Consider the following 12,657-nt stretch of genomic DNA (forward strand, 5'->3'; position numbering starts at 1 on the left):
ACTGCAGTCACACACACCACAGCCACTCACCGCAGTCACACGCACACACAGGGAAAGGACAGAGATCTGCATGGGAAAAAAGGCCTCACTGAGGCCAAAAGCAAATACCTGCAGGATTAAAATCAAGACCCCAAGGACAGGGGCCCTGCCCGAGCTGGTCAGACTGCCCACAGCCTCCCTCCATGGGGACCGGGTCCCACTCCTTCCCTCAGTCCCACGAGGCCTGCCTTTTCTGAGCTTCTCCAAAGAGCCTGGCAAACAGCTGCCTCTTTCAGCCTCTCCTTCTTCCTTTGATCATGTAACAGGAACAAGGGAAAAGTAAAAATACCCTGTGAGTGAAAAGGGTCACCAAGAGAAGAGGCTGGGGTTGGGGGGGGGGGAGCAGGGTGGAGGAGGAAAACAGCCAGGAACACTCACACCTGGGGCAGTGAGGGGGAATCCCTCTCCAGGGGAGATCACCAGGACGGCTGCAGTCCCAGCCAGTGCGCCCACCCCACCCCAGCTGGGTCTCTTCTCCTGATCTCCCCTCTCCCTCCCCTCCTTCCCTCTCCAGCCCTTGCTAGATTCTTTGGCTCCAGGGAAGGACAGAGCTAGGCAGGAAGGGATGAGGAGCAGAGGGAAGAGCACACCATCATCTCCACACAGCACCAGCTCGCAGCCAAGGGCATTTTCCAGAACATTCTCTTCAATAAGAGAGGATGTGAGGGGAACTGGGGGGATGGCTGCAGTGCACCCTTGCCCCCCAGCCACCTCCACCACCTGAGGGCCTCTCTGCTGCCTGAGGCAGGCTCCCGAACCTGCCTCCGTAACCCTTCCCAGTCTTAGCAAGCAGGATGCCATGCTTTTCCCTGGTCTAACCTGAATCCTCCCCTTGGCAACCGGGCCTGAGCCAGAATGAACCACAAACCACAAAACAACCAGATCCAAAGTTCACTACTGTGTTTACTAAACTCTGGTTTAGTTCTCACTGAGCTGCTTCTTATTCTCCCAAACCTAAGGAAATGGAATTTTCCCAAACTCCAAAATAAAGGGCAGAGTCCGAGGGAATGACGCTGCACTGTGCGTCCAGTGGAGGGGCCATCACCAGCAGGCTCCTCCTGCTTGCAGCCCTCTAAGGGGCTCTCCGGATGCCGGCTCCTCCACAGGCCAGCCCCTTGGGGATCTGCAAGGACAGCCAGGCCCGCCGAGGGCTCCAGGCCTTCCCAGGGCTGCCCCCAGGCCCCTGTCCTCTGCCTTCCTTGAGGCAAGCTTCCTGACCTGCCGGCTGCCTCTTTCCCTCAGTGTTTCCATATTCCCTTCAGCACTTCCTCCTTTTCCATCACCTCTGCTGCTGCGGGGCCCAGCCCAGCACAGGTGCTCAGCAAAGCTCCGGATATGTAAATGGATGAGTGGAGTCGCTTTGGGATCTGTTTAGATGCCTCATGTCTCACGTTTCCACAGAAGGAGGGGCTGGCAGCTCCACTCTCCCAGGGGGAAAGTGAGGGAGAACCTGAGGTCTCCCTTCCTTCCTATACCCCACCCCCTACTCACAGGAACCTATGTGGATCCAAGATACTGGACTGCAACCACCCCCGAGGGCCCGCACTGGCTGGCCAGAGGCATGGCTGGCTGGACAATCTGGACTCAGGGAGCAGGTCATCAGAAGCCATGCTCCACCCAAGCTGTGCCAGCAACAAAGCCAAGTTTGGTCTCTACCTGCGTGACTCCTGGTCCACAGGGAAAGGAGGCTGACCAATTAGCTCCCTCAAACCCTAGTGGTACAACCCCAACCCCCGCCCCACCCTCCCCCTCCACCGCCCACTTGGCCCACAGCTTCAAGGGATCGTGTCCTACTCATTTTTATATTGCTACATCCCAGCCTGCACGGCGCCTGGCGTCCCCACCAGGTTTGCAGAAATAAATGATGGCGTGATGTGAGTGAATGACTCCTGGGCTCTGCCCACCCTTCTCTCCCAGGTCATCCATTTCTCTATTAGTACAGGAAGAGCAGACCTGCTCCCAGTCACTCACACAGCCGGAGCCATGTTCTAAGAGCAAGGAGGAGTGCACTGGGTGTATGGGCCCCAGGTCCCCTTCGCTTCTCTTCCTGGAGCTGCTCCACCTCACCAGCCTGGATTAGGAACCTTCCCAAGTTCAGAATCCCCAGGCCTCCCTGTTCCACCTAAATGCAAAGGGCCTGATTCAGAAGCGACTAGTTCTGTGCCGGGCATGTGGTGCGCACTGAGAAGTTGGTGTGAAAGGGAAGAAGGAAGGAGAAAGGAAGGGAGGGATGGAGAAATTCTTTAGCCCGATGCCAATGGAAACTAAGGAAGGGGAAACTTTTGGTCACTTGCCTGAGCTTCCCCTACCCTGATTCCCTCCAGCTTCCTCCCTGTGATACTCAGCCACTTCAAGAGGTCGTTCCTCCTCCAGGAACCCTGCCCTGATTATCCTAGTTCCTGTTATCTCTTTCATCCACACTTAGTGCCATACAGCATCTCTCTCTGTTGTGACTTGGCACTGATGAGCCTGGGAGCACAGTAAGGGCCTGTCTGAACAGCACTGCCCTCACCTCTGTCCCTGTGCCTAGCCCAACACTCAAAACACAGGGAATTCTCAATAAATAACAAGACAAAGCTGGGTCCCTGCCCAGAGACAGCATGGCAAGGTAGAGCCAAGAGAAGGGGTCCACAGCAGCATCCAGGTCCATGGAGAGGAATCACACCTTGCACTGAATTCTTACATCCCTCTTGGGTGATCAGGTAAAGAATACAATCCCTTCTACCACAACCATTCAGTTACTCAATGTGTGCTGAGCACCTGCCCTGTGCTCTGGGCGCTGGGGAAACTTCTGGGAGTGGAACAGGGACAAACACCTGCCCTGTGGAGCAGATGTCCCAGTGGGGGGTGGCACAGGAGAGACAATAAACACAACTACACATAGATGTGTGGTCCTTCGGGGAATCAAGGGGCTATGAAAAAAATAGTCTGTAAGGAGAGAGGGAATAACCCAGAAGGGCTTTTTCAGGGGGGAAAAAAAAGTCTAGAAAGGTTTCTCTGTGGAAGTGGTATTTGAGCAAAGATTAAAAACAGTAAAAGCATGAGCAAGTATCTGGGAGAAAAGCATCCCAAATAGTGAGAACAGCAAATGCAAAGGCTCTGGGGTAGGCATGTGCTTAGCATTCATTGTTCAAGGAACAGCAAGGAGGCAGCATGACTGGAGGGCAATGGGAAGGGGGAGAGGTAAGAGAGGAGGTCAGAGAGGACACCAAGCTCAAGATCAAGCAGGACTTTGTGGGCCATGCTGTAGACAGAAAAGTGAGGGCCCACTGGAGGGCTTTGAGCACAGTGACAGGCTAGTCCTAACTCATGACAAGAGAAACCCCAGGCCTCTCCTTCCAACCCCAACTCACCCTGCCACGTGCCACCACCAACCTGGTAGTGGCAAGTATCTTTGTTTGCAGCTGTTGTTATTGTGGGCTTCCCACGAATGCTGTTTCTTCCTCTCTCCTCCTTCTTCCTGTCTCCCACTCCTTAGTGCAGAGCTCCCCCAACCCCAGCACTGCCCTGAAAAGCTGGGGCCCACCAATGGCTTGGCAAGTCAACACCCAAGATTTACCACCTTACACAGTCGTCAACATCACCGTAGTCATGCGTGAGCCTTCCATCTCCAGGCCACACTGAGGCTGGGCACAGAGAGGGGGCGGTGACACCTAAGAAGCCTTCACCTGCCAGAGACTTAAGAATCAGGTCAAGCCTCCGATTCTTATTTCAATATTCAGGTCTAAAACCAACACTGTAGCAATGACAGCGTTTTTACTAAAAGCCATGGCCCCAACCAGAAAACAGGTCCAGAAGGTATATCTGACCTCCTGAGGAACAAAGGGGTGGCTGAGAGGGACAGAGCAAGACACAAAGCTCCCGGTCCTGATGTAGGTGGCCCCCAGCCTGGGATGAGCTGCTGGCTGAGCGCTCCTGGGACTCATAGTCATCACAACCAATGGGCGGCCAGTTCTTCCTCCAAAACTAGGAGGCTTCACTAGACACCACAGCCGGCTCACCAGCATGGTTCATCCATTGCATAGGCAGTCATTGTGGGCTGGCATTTCCCAGTCACTGCAGATAATATCTACCTTAATTGAATGGGGTCCAGATAAGTGTTATTATGCACTACATTCCCAATTTATTTAATACACGTGCATACACATGTATTTAAGCCTCACTACTGCCGCAGATTGCTAAATGATGAGATTAATAAAACATTTTGACAGGAGTCATCAGGTTTAATTTAAGGGGTGATTTTTACTACGCTCATGGTGCTGAGAAAGACACGGACAGGCTGGAAGAGGCTCTCTCAGGCCCATGGGCTAGGAGGCAGGGTGGGCAGGGCTTTAGCACAGGCTTCATCTTTTCTAAGCAAGTTCTGTTTATCCACCTTCCTTTCAGGAGCAGGCTCAGGCAGTGACACAGAGGTGGGGGAAACTGAGGTATAAGCCCCCAGAGTTTGAACAGCATAAAGGGTTGGTGGAGCTTGGACACACAGAGCTTCAAGCCTGGGGTGGCTGGGAGGCCAGAGGGATGCCAGAGACAGTACTCAGCTACTCAGGAAGAGAAAACCAGGGCTCCCGTGAGTGAAGGGAAAGGCAGACTGCCCTCTGTAAGGGCCAAAGGCAGTGAAATCTCTAAATTAACTTTTGATAGTCCCCTGCTAACTAGGGCAGAGTTGACATGAAAAGAAGTCATCCCTGCTCTTTGCAGGAGCTGGCACCAAGCTGGGTGGGAGCAACAGAACGCTGGTGTCCCCCGCTCCAGACCTGCCGCCCACCAGGGGCAGGCTCAGTCAGCCTCCACCCTCGGGCTGGCCTGGACAACCAGCAGCATCAGCAGCTCCTCTGCCAGCCCCAGAGCAAAGCCCAGATGTCAGCTCCTGCCACACCTTCTCCAGGAAGCAAAGGCTGCTACCATTCTTCAGAAGGGAGGTAAACTTCCAGCCAGTGGGCCAGCTGCCCAGGCTGTCGGCAGGGCTTGCCCAGTGGAAAGCTGGGTTCTAGGCCGAACAGAGGAAGACAGCAGGGGTGGGCAGATGTCTTTGGGTGGGTGATAATTAGGGGCTGCCAGCTCCACACTTGTCTAGGGAAGAGAATGTGTCTATTGGCTATAATTATAACACTCATAAGCCCATGGGTCTTTTCCTGCCAGCTGTCCTCATGCAGCGGGATGGTTCCAATGTGACCAAGCATCCTGGATGCTGAGCTGGGGACCTCTCAGGAAGGGGTGAGGGCTGCAGAGCCCTTCTGGCCTGGGTCCGCACCCCGACCCTTCTGGCAAGCACAGAGCCCACTCACACGCTTGCTCCATCCCTCACGTACAGGAGCCCTCACCTACCTCTGGCTGCCTAGAGACATTCACCTCCAACAGACGGAAGCCTAAAGCCTCCCAGACGCAGGGGTGGTTGTGGGACAGCCTATGCTAGGCCACTGAGGCCAATAAAGCAGCTCAACTCCTGACACGCTGCCACCTCCCCTGCCTCCTCTGCCTCCCCCAGTAACATCTGCATCCCCCCCCCACCCAAATACAGTGTGCAGCAGTTTGGGGGTTCAGCATTGCCAGCTTCCTCTCTGGGTCTCTCTCAAATGCAAAAACCCGTGGGAGGGGTAGCCCTTGAAGTAACTATGACTTTGGGAGGGGATAACTTTTTGCTATTTTCATCCCTGAGATGTGTGAAGGTGTCGACAAGTGAGGAAAAGTTGATGGCTAGGGCAAAAGTTGGGAGAAAGTGAAGATAGTGGTCCCCTAATTCACGAGTGGGCAGGCATGTCACCCAGAGCTCAGCAGAGGCTCAGGGGCACCATACCCAAAAGTCCCCACCCCATCCCAAGGGCAGGGGTGGCCCTCTAGGGTAAGGCCCTCTAGAAAGTGGTGGTCACAGAAGGGAGAAAGGGCTCTGACCCCACGCTCCACAGGAGCCAGGCCCCCTTCAGGGCCCCTCACTACTAGCCCCCAGGGCCTCCCCAGGAAATGCAAAGAGCCCCCTGCCCAGTGGGTGACCACACCCAGGAGCCTCCAGAGTCCTCAATAGGGATTGGCTCTGCCACCTCAGTAAAAGCTTCTGTGGTCCTCACCTGTCATGGAAGTTCTCCCACCACCCAGGCCCTGAGGCCTCTGAAGAGCTGAGCTTGCTACCTAGAGCCTGAGGCAGCCCAGCATCCCATGTGGATCCAGGGGGAGTAGGGTAGATCCTGGACACATCCTGGGAGAGTGGGGAGATGGGAATTAGAACATTCTTCACTTCCACCGTGAGACTCAGTAGTGGGCGGCGGGAACGGGATGCCCGGGATGGTGACTCTCAGAGCCCTGGCTACTGGCGCCTACCCTGAGCCTCCACTCTCAGCCCAGAATGGAGCCGGGAGGGACTATAATGGGATGAACACACACACACACACCCCTTCCCCATCACGGAGACCCTTTTACCAGACTGACAGAGGGGCAGACGGACTAACTGCTCCAACAAGACACGTGGCTTCGGGCACCCCATTAAGCAAACCCAGCTCAATACCGCAAAGCAGCTTTCTCCCGCACCAGGGGCAGGGATGCTGACGAGAAAGGAAAGAAGCAAGGAGCCGCTTCCAAAAAGAACCTAAAGTCTAAAGGCTGAGATTTCGCTCGTGGCCTAGGAGCAGGGGGCGCTCGTATGTTCGGGCCTCAGGACTCCTAGCCGCCCGCCGCTTCTGCCTGGCATTTCAGCACAAACAGCCTCAGACCGCCGGTGCGGAGGCGCCTCTCTTGGTCGGGGCCTCCACCTCCCGGCCCCGCCCCCGCGCTTCCATAGAAGGGGTGCTTCCACTTCCCCAGCTCCGGGAAAGCCCGACCCCGGAGAGGACCCCCCAACACACACACACTCGCGCGCGCGCGCGCGGTCCGGTTGCCACGTAGAGGTATGAGTTATCTGGGTCCCGGAGAGGGTCAGTCCACATTGTCCGAGGAGCACCTGACCCTTAAGTCCCGGGGCCGGGGGGAAACCTCAGACCCTAGGGTGCAATCTCAACCCGGCCGCGGTGGCTAGCAAGCGGGGACCGGGCTCTGGCCGGTGTCGAAGGCGGTGCTGGGGCAGCCACGGGAGCGGGGCGCGGTGCGGGAACAGCAGCCGAGGCGTTCGAGGCTGGCGTTGCCCTCTCGCCGGGAGATGGCGAGGAAGGGATGCAGATAATGCCCCGCGCCCCCGCCTGCCCTGTCTCCCTGCAGAGGGGCGCGTTAATGCCGCCGCCCCAACCTGAGAGGTGGCATGACCCCCCCACCCGGTGAAGCCTGACATAACCCCAAAACCCCAAATACAGAGACCCTTTCCCCCAGGCCCACAAAAAAGCCGCTGCCCCATTCCTTCCTTTGGGGGCATTCGGAAAGGCGAGCCAGTCCCCGAGGGGAGACCCTCCAGCCCCGAGAACTCCAGTCCGTCGGCCTTCCTCCGGGACCTCTGAGCGCGGGAGCTCGTCAGAGTCCACCTCCCCGAGCCCCGGGGTCCCCACCGCAGCCCGCGCCTTAGAGGCCGAAGGGCACGGTCCTTTCTGCCCGATCCCCGGGTGCCACAACTCACCGCGCGCTAGCGAGGTCTGCACCGCGCCGAGGGGTCGGTGGTTCGCCAGCCCGCCCGCCCCCGGGGCGCGGAGAGGCGGCAGCCGGAGGCTGGTTCTCGCGGTGCCCCAAGCCCGGGCCGCGGCAAGCAGCACTGACGCTGCGGACCGAGCTGGGCGCGGAGCCGCCTGGAGTCCCGGACGACGCGGGGAAGAGCTGGTGGCCGCCCGGCTGCAGCCGCCTGCAGGCGTGCGGCGTCCAGCGACTGCTCCAGCGAGAGCGAGCGAGTTGGGGAGTGCCGACCAGCCCTGCTCGGCAGCAGTGGAGCTCCGTATCCGAACCGGAGGGAGCGGGAGAGGCGGCTCCGGGAACGCGGTCCGGCCGAGGGCTCCGGGCTGGAAAGGGAATGGAGCAGGAGCCAACCACTGGTGCAGCCGACCGAGGTGCGGGCACCGCGGCACCGGCAGCAGGAAAAAATGAGAGCGAGCGAGAGACAGGGAGAGCGAGGCAGACGCGAAAAGGGGAGGCTGCAGGAGGGGCGGGAGCGCACGGAGCACAAGGGGGCGAGGGGACCGCTGCCGCTCAGCTTGGCGCCCGTGGCAGCACGCGAGAAGGTGCCTGCCCAGCCCAGCCCGGCAAGTTTGCGCTGCAAGCGCGGGCCGAGCGCACGGCGTTTCCGCCCGCCTTTTAAAGAGAGAACCTGGGAGCCCACCCCCCACCACCACCCCGATCCGCACCTCCACCGCCGGAAGCCTGGGGCTCTCGGAGCGCCCCTCCACCCTCCACACCGGCTGCCTTCTGCTACCCTCCCGCCGTGACCCACCGGCGCCCTCTCCTGGAAGCCCCTTTCTTCCCTCTTCCCGCGGTGCGGGAGTCTGCTAATCGACGCCCCCCGCCGCCCGGGCGTGGCAGGGACCCCTTCTGACCCCAAAGGTCGGGGTCAGAGAACACAGCCTCCTGACACACACCCTGAGAAGTACAGCAAAACACAGCGACGCAAAGGGGTTGCGCTCCTCCCCACTCCCTTGCGTCAGTAGAACCCCCACCCGCTGGGCTGCTCCTCACATCCGCAGAAACAGTGGCGTGTGCCCCCATGTGGCCTGTTCATTTGCACACTCCACTGCTCCTGGTTCGAGCATATGACATGGGGGAAACTGAGGCCCAGCGAGGCAATTCCACTTGCGCCTGGTCACACAGCCTGTGGGGCGGGCGGGGGGGGGGAGTTTTCCACTGTGACCCCCTCCACCTCAGAGCCCCACGAGGTTAGGGGAACCCCTACCCCATGGCCCACAGCTTGCTGATCTTCTTCTGGCACGATTTGCAAAGTGTAACAGGTTGCTTGGCCAGCAGACTGGAGCAAACCTGGGAAAGGATCACTCAGCCAGGAAAAAGTTGGAGCCCTAGCTCACCTCCTTCCTAGAGGGCTGTGAAAAATAACATGACAGAGCTGGTCTTAGAGGCAGGCAGAGGAGGATGAGAGTGAGGAAGCCATGTGGCCCTCTTAGGATTGCAGGAGCATCGCCTCCCAGACTGCAAAAACGACTTCAATTAGAGCTGTGATGTGTGATTGTCCTTGTCCCAGGCAGGGTGTTCAAACACAATGCCAGGGAGCTGGGGAGAGAGAGGGGCTGGCCAGGGGCCTGCCTCCCTATCAGTCCTCCTGGCTGACCTGCAGAGTGTCAGCCTGTGCTCAGCTGTGCCCAGGCCTGGGATACTAAGCAGCCCCTCACAACCCAACCCCAAATTCCACAGATAATCTCCTTATAAGTCTGGGGGGAGTCTGGGTTGGGGGGCATCTGAGAATAGCAGAATCTGAACCTCTCCCTACTGATCTGCCCTGTCTCCTCCATGCCCCTATCCAACAACCCTGCCCTTGCCCAAAGACCCACTCAGAAACCCCTCCAGAATTCCAGACTATGGCAAGCCAGTTCACCTGGTATATCTAATGCCGGCAGCTTGCCTGGCCTATAGTGCGAGCTCAGTGAATGTTCAGTGAATGAATAAATGTTGGCAAAGCACAAACTCTCTTTGCTTTCACGTGTAATGGCCCCTAATACGTGTCTTATTTACCCAGTCAGAATGAAGTCTCTGATGGAAGGACCTAGATCACACATTTATTCATGTCTTTTTTTAATGCAACCAGCCCTGATGGAGATCCTGTTCCACTCCCAGCCTCGGGAACACAAAATGACTGAACATCACCCTGCCCTTCAGAAGTGCACATGGCCAGGTGCACCACTCCAGGACACATTTTAGAGACATGAGCTAAGACCACAAATGTTCGTGCTGCCCAGCGGCTCTGCCCAGCCAAGTGTGCACGGCTCTAGGCTTGCAGGGAGCTCAAGTCACTCTTGGAGAGGCTGTGTCCTTGGGAACTTCCTATCTGGGTTCAGACTGAACCCCACTTGAGCCTGTGACCTCCTGCCCAGGGTCCCTCGGTTTCCTACCTGTAGAAAAAAGGACCATAATACTGACCTCAGCGCTGGACCACTGGGGTGGAGTACAGAAAGGCACCCAGTAGAGGGGATGCTGGGAGGCTCAAATTCAGTCTGCTTTGGGCTTGACAAGTGACATGTTATGCGTTGAGTCTGTGTCTGCCCAAAAGGGGGGGTCCTTTGTCCAATTCATGCAAAGTTACCATGAGAGCTAGTCATGAAAAGGGAAGGAAGTATTGTATGCACAGTGCGCAGTCCTGTGTTTAGGTGCCCATAAGTGGGAGCCACTGCAATTTTACACAGAATATAGTCCTTAATATCCTTTTGTTGAATGAATGAATGACACTGAAAACAAGCTGGCCATGGTTGATTGAGAGCCAAAACTAACTAGCCACTCTCCCCACCCCCTGCCCCTCAGTGTTGCCTTCACTCTGGCCATAATTATCCTGTCCCCCACCCTCCACCAGCTGTGTTGCAGAAGGCGGGGCAGGCTATATTTTTCAGACGTTAAAAAAAGAAACACTGTTGGCTGGCAGATGGCTGAGTTTGTGGACTCGTCCCATTTGAAGGTCCCCAGAAAGGCCTAGCTCTTCTGAGAAGCCTCCTGGGCCATCCCAAGCCTCCAGGTCTCCTAGCCTGAGTGATCAGCCACCTGGCCCTCCCAATCTGAACCCCAGCTTGGTCCAGCTGGGACACCCTCTTGCTGACCATGGCTGACTTGACCAACCATGGAAACAAACACACACACACACACTCGCACATACAAACACACACACATACATGGAGACACATTCAGATACACATACACAGAGACACACATATATAAACACAGATACATACAGAGACCCTCAGACACACAAGTAGACACACATACCTCAAGGAATTTCAGTTGGTGGCCCTTGCCATGGGGGAGTTGAGATTGTTGGGTGGAAACAAGGGAGCTACAGAGCCACCTCTGTGGGAGAAGAGTGATCAGAAGTGACCTCAAGGAGTCATGTAGCAAGGGCCTGGACCTGGGCCAGCTGGTACAAGGGCCTGAATTCCAAACTGCCCTCTTCAGCAAGTCATTTTCCCCCTTCAAGTCAGAAGGGAGACACAGGGCTGCAAGCAGGAGGCCAAGTCCTTAGTGCTAAGACTGTGTAACCTTGGGGAGAACCCCAGCCTCTGAGCATTGGTTTCTCCACAGGAGAGATGGAGGGCTTGGCTGAGGTCTCTCTAAGGAACTGAGGTTAGGGGTCGGGTCTCATCCTGAAACCTTTATAGGAAGCTGGCCTGACTGACATTGGCAGGGTAAGCAGGGTGCTCATTCTAAAGCATCACTTCTGTGTGCACAGACTTACCCAGAGAAAAGAAGACAGCATCTCAGCACCGGGGGAAAGGGGACCAGAGGAGAGGGGAGAAAGAGGCAGGCAGTCCTCGAGAAAAAAAATAATACAAAGTTCTGCACCTCTGCTTCCTACCTTTGTGCCCTGGAAGTTCTTCCTGAAGTCTGCCCCCACTCCCTCCTGCTGTAGCAGTCTTTCTTTCTGTTCTTATTCTGCTTCCCTGGTAAGGGAAAACAATTTGCCCACCCCTTCCCACCCACTGTGTTGGCAACACAAGCCCACCAAACAGCTTCTATGACTTCTCCATTTTAAAAGAATCCTAAGAAAATAATGGAATCTGTTGCTTCTTTTAAAGGTCTAACTACAGTATATTTGTGTTGGAGGGTCTTTTTATTTGAAAACTAGAAGGATAGTCATCTTGTAAAAACTCATTTATTGGATACCATATACACAACCAAAACCAAATGCTTCTGACCAAAGTTCTGGAATCCTGGACTGCAGCTGGGTAGCTGTGCAATACTACACCAAGTGGGATGAAAAGTTTCTTCCCAACTATAGGCGGGTCTCAGTCTGTGCAGATAGGTACATAAGGACTGAGGTCACATTGTTACTGAACAGGGGACCTGGCCCTGAGTGGGTCTGCCTATGGCGAGCTGGTAGTGTGTGTGTTCTTGACTTCGTTTAGGAAAAATTTCACCACAGGAGCCCAGGTGACTGTGGGAGTACATTCATTAAATCTGGGGACAGTGAAACAAGGAAGGGCTTAGCATAAAAGAAGCAACAGGAGAGCCTAGGCTGCACTGCCTTAGCTCACTGGGAAGTCAGAGAAAAGGGGGCTTTAGGGACAGGTTCAGGTGATTAGGCTGAGACAAGCTGCCAGCTGACCATTGCTCCCCTCGTTGCAAGTCTCATAGGGTCCCTTAGAGTTTAGGAGGTGCGTGCTTGTGGAGAAAGGGGAAGGTAGAAGTGTAAGAGAGTGGACAGAAGCCTCAAAATTGGGAGGATAGGACTCAGTGGAGCACAGCCATTTTCCTGCACATCTATGGCTGGTGGTAGTTAGTTTCTTAGTTATGCAAATGGCTATGGCTGCTCCACAGCACCAAGGAGATGGGAGGGGCTTTGACCATACAATGGTGACCAAAAAGCTTACGGGACCTGCATGAAATTCTGTGAGTGGCCAGGACTGGTCACCACACTGACTGCATCACAGGCCATGGTCAGGGTTTAAAAATAAGGCAGCAGCCATGCGAGGCGAAGAGCCTGCAGTTTTGAAAGGATGTAGAGGTACCCCCCACCAGCCCGCCGTGAAGTCTGATGGGAAGAAGGGCACCGTCCCCCATGAGGAGCAG

The 12,657-nt window shown here is 56.0% G+C and overlaps 1 protein-coding gene across 1 annotated transcript in view; it reads right to left on the reverse strand.

Annotated features, from left to right (window-relative positions):
- GRM4 (glutamate metabotropic receptor 4) overlaps positions 1 to 7,935 on the reverse strand; it is a 115,688-nt gene extending 107,753 nt beyond the window's left edge. Inside the window, exon 1 of the mRNA XM_090280791.1 lies at positions 7,571 to 7,935. The gene's annotated coding sequence lies outside the window, so the exon portion shown is untranslated. The remainder of the gene's footprint in view (positions 1 to 7,570) is intronic.
- Between the last annotated feature and the right edge of the window lie 4,722 nt (positions 7,936 to 12,657).

This window comes from Furipterus horrens, unplaced genomic scaffold (assembly GCF_987537825.1).
Source record: "Furipterus horrens unplaced genomic scaffold, mFurHor1.1.pri manual_scaffold_6, whole genome shotgun sequence".
NCBI lineage: Eukaryota > Metazoa > Chordata > Mammalia > Chiroptera > Furipteridae > Furipterus > Furipterus horrens.